General features: G+C 40.3%; 1 long non-coding RNA gene across 4 annotated transcripts in view; it reads right to left on the bottom strand.

The window, feature by feature from the left end:
• Positions 1–1,996: 1,996 nt before the first annotated feature.
• LOC106942969 (uncharacterized) overlaps positions 1,997–6,246 on the bottom strand; it is a 31,600-nt gene continuing 27,350 nt past the window's right edge. The window contains exons 5-7 of one of the 4 annotated variants that reach the window (XR_001423770.1): positions 4,485–4,883; positions 4,066–4,378; positions 1,997–3,124 (exon numbers count right to left, since the gene is read on the bottom strand). This is a non-coding gene — a long non-coding RNA (uncharacterized LOC106942969). Of the gene's footprint in view, positions 3,125–3,460; positions 4,379–4,484; positions 4,884–6,246 lie in introns of those variants that run through there. The other 3 variants (XR_001423773.1, XR_001423778.1, XR_001423780.1) reach the window with 3 other exon arrangements.

Below are 6,246 nucleotides of genomic sequence, written 5' to 3'. Positions count from 1 at the left end.
GTTTGTGGAACTTCCTGCCATTCTTCTCTCTCGGCTGACATTTCAGGCAGCGCTCTTGGCATAAGCTGTCATGTTCTGATCCCCTCACTTTGATCAAGATGAAGCCACAGTGAGAGGCACCATTAACATGATTTATAGTTGTCATTGTGGTTGTTGTGGCTACCCAACTTTCAATGCTCTCACCTCCGTAAAAGCAGTTTGGATCCCCACTCCTGGCCCACTAATGCTTGCCGCCGTCTGCACGTACAACAACGGCTACACACAGGCCATTTTCAGTCTGAAAAGCACAAAACACACCCACACAAGGGATTGCTCAGTGAAAAGCAGTGCAGCTCTCCCTAGGCCAAGGAGCTTGTGTAACACACTTCATTTGACACATTCATCGTTCAGCTTGAGCTAAAAGCTCTGCACTCAAATACAAACTGAATTCATTTGCACCAAAACAAGGGAACAAAAGCCTTTCAATAGCTAACCAAAATGATGCTCATTGCCTCCATCTACTGCAGCTCGGCGAATGCGTGGGGTGAATGAGCTATGGGGGGAAGAAGAAGGGAAACAAAACCAATCCTGCAGAGCTCTCGTACTGCCTGATAGCTTCGACACCTGAAATCATCCCTCAAACTCTCACTCGTGTCTCGAGCTGAGCTGTAGCTTCTCATTACCGTTTTAATCCAGCTGAAACAATCAAAGTCTCGGGGAGGTTGACGCGGCGAGCTGCCGCAGTCCGAGGGTGGCGTTTATCAAGTGCATCACCAGCCGACAGCCCAACACTTCACACATGACGAATAGAGGGATTCGAAGTGGATCGAATGTGTAATCTAGAAGGAGGTTTGGAGTAATCAGACTATCACAGTTTATGACAGACAATCTGTCAGAGAGCGAGCATAGCTTCCAGCAACAAAGCTCTGCAGTCCCTTTTCCATCAAAGTGATGCTTGATCTGCCATGCCTGTGTTAAACAAAAGTGTTGGCCCGTGCTGTTTGCCTTTTTTTTTTTTAATACTAGATATGTATTAAAAAAAAATCACTTTCAGCAACACAACTGAGAAACAGTGTCATAAAAAAGTATTTGCTCCGTTACACGTTTTATTTTTGCCATTTTGTCGCAATAAAATGTTCTAGATGACCAATAAACAGCTTTTATTAAAAAAAAACAACAAAAAAAAAACACTATTGTCATAGGAACAGTCACTGGCCTCAAGCTTCACTTGGGTTATTCAGGAGGACAATGATTTAAAGCAGACCAAAAAGTTCACCACTGAATTGTTAAAGAAAAAAATACGGTTTTGGAGTAGAAAATTTATGTACGGACCTAAATGCAGCAAGGTGCTGCTGTATGACCTTAAACAGATCATTTGTGTTTGGAAAACCTTCAGTTTGGACAAAATCAGAGACACATACAGCAAGACATAGAGGGTCAAAATTCCTCCGCAGTGATGTAAAAACACATTATTAGTCACCACAAACCCTTGATGACCAGTGATGCCTCCAATTATAACACAACCACACATCTGGAATACGAGGTTAATATTTATTCACGCAGACCTGGTTTGGTTTGGGTGGCGTTTTTCCCTTGAAAACCTATCATATGAAAACTGCATTTCTGTATTAGCTAAAGTTTCTTTGTCTGACATTAAAAACTGTTTGCACAAACAAATTTTTTTTTTATTTATTTTTTGCCGGAAAGCAAAATATAATACAGTACATCAGCAAGTGTTCCACTTTGCAGTCCACTTCACCGCAAGAAATCCACTTTAGCCACCCCCAAGAAATCCAATTTTTAAAAATGTGCATCCAAACACCATTAAGAGTTTATTGTTATTCTAAAGAAGCAGCCACTTGAACACCAAGCCATGCGTAGCCTAATGCCTTCGACTGCAATGGCCAGCTTCGAGCTCAAAACGCTGTATAGGTTTTCTCATTTTATGAAGCGGAGCATTGACGTGGGAATGTGTAGGAGTGCTGCGAGTAATGTTGCTGGAAGTAATGAAACATGATGGGAAACAAATGTTTAATTGATTTTCATGCCAAGTTATACTGTGCTTTACATTGTACTGAACTCAGTTGTGTCATAATCAGACTAAATTAGCTTAACTTCTCTCATGCTCACTTTTTTTTTTTTACCAAGTAATAAACAGTAATCAGTAGTTTGGCTTTAGATTAATTTGACAGCAATGTTGGACATTGATCTCCCCGCCCTTTATAAGATGTACATTTGTGTTGTAATAGATATCAATCTGAAGATAAGCTAATAAACCAATGTTATATTCAGTTGACAAAAACAATCTTTTTCGTTACGGCATCGACTTCAGAACTCACTGTATCCTTTTTCATTCTTGACACACAACAAATTGATTCAATAAGGGGAAATTGCAAAAAAATAAAAATAAATTACAAAAAACTGAGCTTTTTGATTGATTAGGTGATTAGGTGATGTTTGTAATGTTGATGTTAAATCATAATGCATTTTCACCCCTCTCCTGTTTAAAGTGGGAGAATCTCACATCATGAGTGATCGATCGCCAATCAACTTTGCTGGGTTGGAGCAGGAATCCAGCTCTGTCCCAGTCACAGAAATGGAGAAGCCGACGATCAAAAAGCAACATTGTTAGAAAGCTATGGGTGCCTGTTCAGCAGCTAAAAATTGTAGCAGAGGTTTAAAATCTCAGGACTGTTAAAAGTCCTATTTGTCTTTGACTATTGCATGATGAGCATTATTAAATGCTGCAAAAACTGGAATAGCAAGATTGAGCTCTTTGTATAGAACTATAATGCAGTGGTAGCTTCAAGTCTTACCAAAATTGCTGCTCATTATTTGATTTAGAGCAGCTTACCAGAAATTGCTGTTAATGTTAATCCAAGAATTTGGAAGCGTGCACCAACATGGATTGAACGTCTTTGGCAGACTACAATTCTAAAGTAGTGCAGAAAACCAATGTGGTCGTTCACAAGTTCTTCTGATTGACCAAGTTGAAATTCTACTGGAAAAATCCAAGTGAATGGAAGAAAGCACAGACTGAGCTGTAAAGCAAGGTTAGCGGAAATACATAGGAAGGCAACGGCAAGGCAAGGATGCAGCCATCTACCAGGAAATTCTAGACCTCTTCATCCCCCCCGTTACCAAACTGTATGGAGATGCAGATTTTATTTTCCAGCAGAACGTGGCACCTGCCCACTCTGCCAAATGTACCAAAAGCTGCTTAGATGACCATGCATGCAAGAGTAGGCTCAATCAAGTACTGAATGTCAAAAATATGTTCTTGACATCTTTTTTTTTTCCTATTGTTTTGATGTGCTATTCTAATTTTCGGAGACATTACATTTTGGGTGTTCTTCGCTTGTAAGCCAAAATCAGTAAAAACTGCAAAATAAATAAATAAATAAGAAAAATGAATTAAAAAGAAAATGTGTAACAAATTTTTGTAAAATATCTGTTTCACTTTCCGAGAGGACTAGCGAGAAATATTGCAGTTTTATGCAATATTCAAATTTTTTGACATATAACTGAACATCTAAGTCTCTGAAAGTTTATTGTTTTGATTGGGCCCTTTAAAACAACCTGTTTTGCATTTGCTTTCTATCCATGAATGTGAATCATTTTCATGATTTTTTAGTTGTTTTTTTTGTTTGTTTTTTTTGCAGAGGAATTTTAACCTCAGTTAACAACTTTATTTACACCTCCTTCCACTCCCGTGGCAATTAAGGCCACAGCTCGAGGCAGCAGCAAGGACAAATGCTTGAGCGCGGCCTTGCTCCGTACGTCCATGCATAGCTGAAAGCGGTATTCCTGATCTCTGAATTCCAAATAAAAGTCTGCACACACAAACACAGGGACGTCTAGAGTTGCAGATATATCTGAGAGGGTGAAACGGGAGATGGGAAATTTTGGAAGCGAGCTTATAAAACAAATGTTACTTTAATTTGGTCCTCGGGCCGCCTTGTGTCCCTGAACCCCAGCTTTAGGTCAGCACCTCCCCACAGTCCTATCAGAACTTCACAATTAGTTGACTGAACCTTCCTCCAGAGAGCCATCCGTCTGGGCACACTCTGGAACTGATGTCCTCACCTGCCCGAGGCAATTAACTCCAAGTACGACTTTGCCCCCTCACGCACCACAACTCTCCTCCCATCTGAGTGGAAAAAGGTTGAACTACGTCGAAGTTGAAGAGGAGGCGGGAAGCGCGCTCCGGGCCCCTGGAGGATGATGGGTAATTACTTCCGTCAGATTTATACTTGCAGTCATGCGGAATCTTGGGTGACTGTCTTCAACCCCCGTGGGCACAGGAAGCAGAAGAGTTCTTCTCTTTTTTTGGGGGGGGTAGAGAGGAGGCCATCTCAGGTCAGCTGAGAACGCAGGGTGGGAAGCGAGGAGAGGGCAGCTGGTGGCGTGAAGAGAAGGTTAGATGATTAATTAGAGGAGCAGCTCAGGGTCAGCCTCCATTGTTGGGGTGAGGGGTCAAATGAGTGCGGCATTGAGTGCCTCACCTGATGCATTGCTTCACCTCCCGTCCTCGGCTACGCAGGAAAGATGAAGTTGTAACTCAGGGCAGCGCGGCGGGAGCAGAGAAGAGCAGAGACAAGATGAGGACGTTGGGGACAAGAAGAAAAAAAAAATTTAAAATCTGTGGATTCGGAGTGTATCAGCTGACATTTCAATTAAACTGCCGTCACACAGGTGCCAAGAGGATTGTTGACTTCACATCTGGCACAGACACATTTTTCCACGCAAAAGGATTTAAATTACCTTAAGAAGTGTTGAAAATTTGCTCAGCCAAAGCGGGAAAAGAAGTGCCAGGGCACTCTGACAGAAAAAGAAATGCGTCCAGGAATGCAGGAGATGCCGCCGAAATGCGCCCGTTCATTCAGAAACGAGGATAAATCAGCCTAAAAAGAAATCAAGATTTACCTTCACACACATTCAGAATGCAGGACACTGAAGAACAAAAAAAGCTGTTTAAATTTGACCAGCAAACGTGAGGAAAATTTGATGAATTATGTTTGGGTAAATTTATTAGATATAATATATTATATCTGCTCTTATTAAAATGTTTCAGCAAACAAAAAAGAAAGTTACACCCTTGAATTATTTTTTGCAAATTAGACTAATTTTTAAGTAAGACATTTAATTATGTAAGTTATTGAGCTTTTTATTCTGACTGAGGACATGAGAGGGATTTTGGTTTTAATACATTTAAGTTACATTCAATAAGTGCAAGTTTAAACGATTACACACTTATAACAAGAACATCACATGCATTTTAACCCTTTCATGCAAGAATTATGATCCTTTGTGCCAGGATTTTTTCCCAATTTTTTTTATTTTCTTAAGGTATAAAAAAAGACAGGAAAAAAATGTTGTAAAATATTTTATTAATTTTTTTTAGGTGATCAACTGTAATTTTCTCCAAATACAAAGTAATTTGAAAAATACATGAGTAGTATTGTTCTTTAGGGGTTATCTGATGTCGGTCGGCATGCTTTTTTGTCTGTCGGCCATATTGGATTTAACAGAAATAATTTCTTGCATTTGCAGCTGATGGCCAGTAGTTGATGGTGTATTTTATGATGCATTAGTGTCCACTTCAGTGGTCTGTGTGCATTTATAACAAAAAAATCCACAAGAAGCACAAGAAAATGGCTTTTAGATAACTGTCCACTGTAGTGACCACTATCTTAATAAGGGTTCAATTTCTTATTTATGAAAGTGATCTAAGATTCAACAGGGGGGGCAAAATTGCACAATTTATGCAGCCTGGTCTACCTGTGCTCAGCAGTAAACAGCAGGCATCGGTTTAACACACGGGCACCTGTACATGTATTAAAGCAATAGAAAACTTTTTCGAGCGGTAACTTATTCGGGGCTCCATTTTCTGCCGTCATCCTCAGCAAGTAGCAATTAAAAAGCCTCTGGCTACTAATCACACTTTCAAGTAAAATCAAGCAATAAAACGATCTGACCTACGTTCTTGATGGAGCTAATAATTATATGACAACAGTGAAATGTCATTTTTAGATGATCGGCTGATCACTTAACGTGAGATGGTGGCCTATGGAGACAGTGACGTCCAGCAACACTGCGCTGTATTTCGTGCTTGTAAAAATGCTTGAGCTGATGGTAGTTTAGGAAACAGTTTGAAAGCAGCTTCACCAAAGCAAAGTGTAACGTTACCGAGCATTACTTTGCATGTTTTTGGTTTTCCGAACGTCCTCCCAGGACGGTTCTCCCTCTCGCCCATTGAAGTTGGCC

Source organism: Poecilia latipinna, unplaced genomic scaffold (genome assembly GCF_001443285.1).
Source record: "Poecilia latipinna isolate Pla-1442-1.1 unplaced genomic scaffold, P_latipinna-1.0 Scaffold98, whole genome shotgun sequence".
Classification (NCBI taxonomy): Eukaryota; Metazoa; Chordata; class Actinopteri; order Cyprinodontiformes; family Poeciliidae; genus Poecilia; species Poecilia latipinna.
Note: the sequence above shows the minus strand (reverse complement) of the source record. Positions and strands in the feature narration are given on the sequence as shown.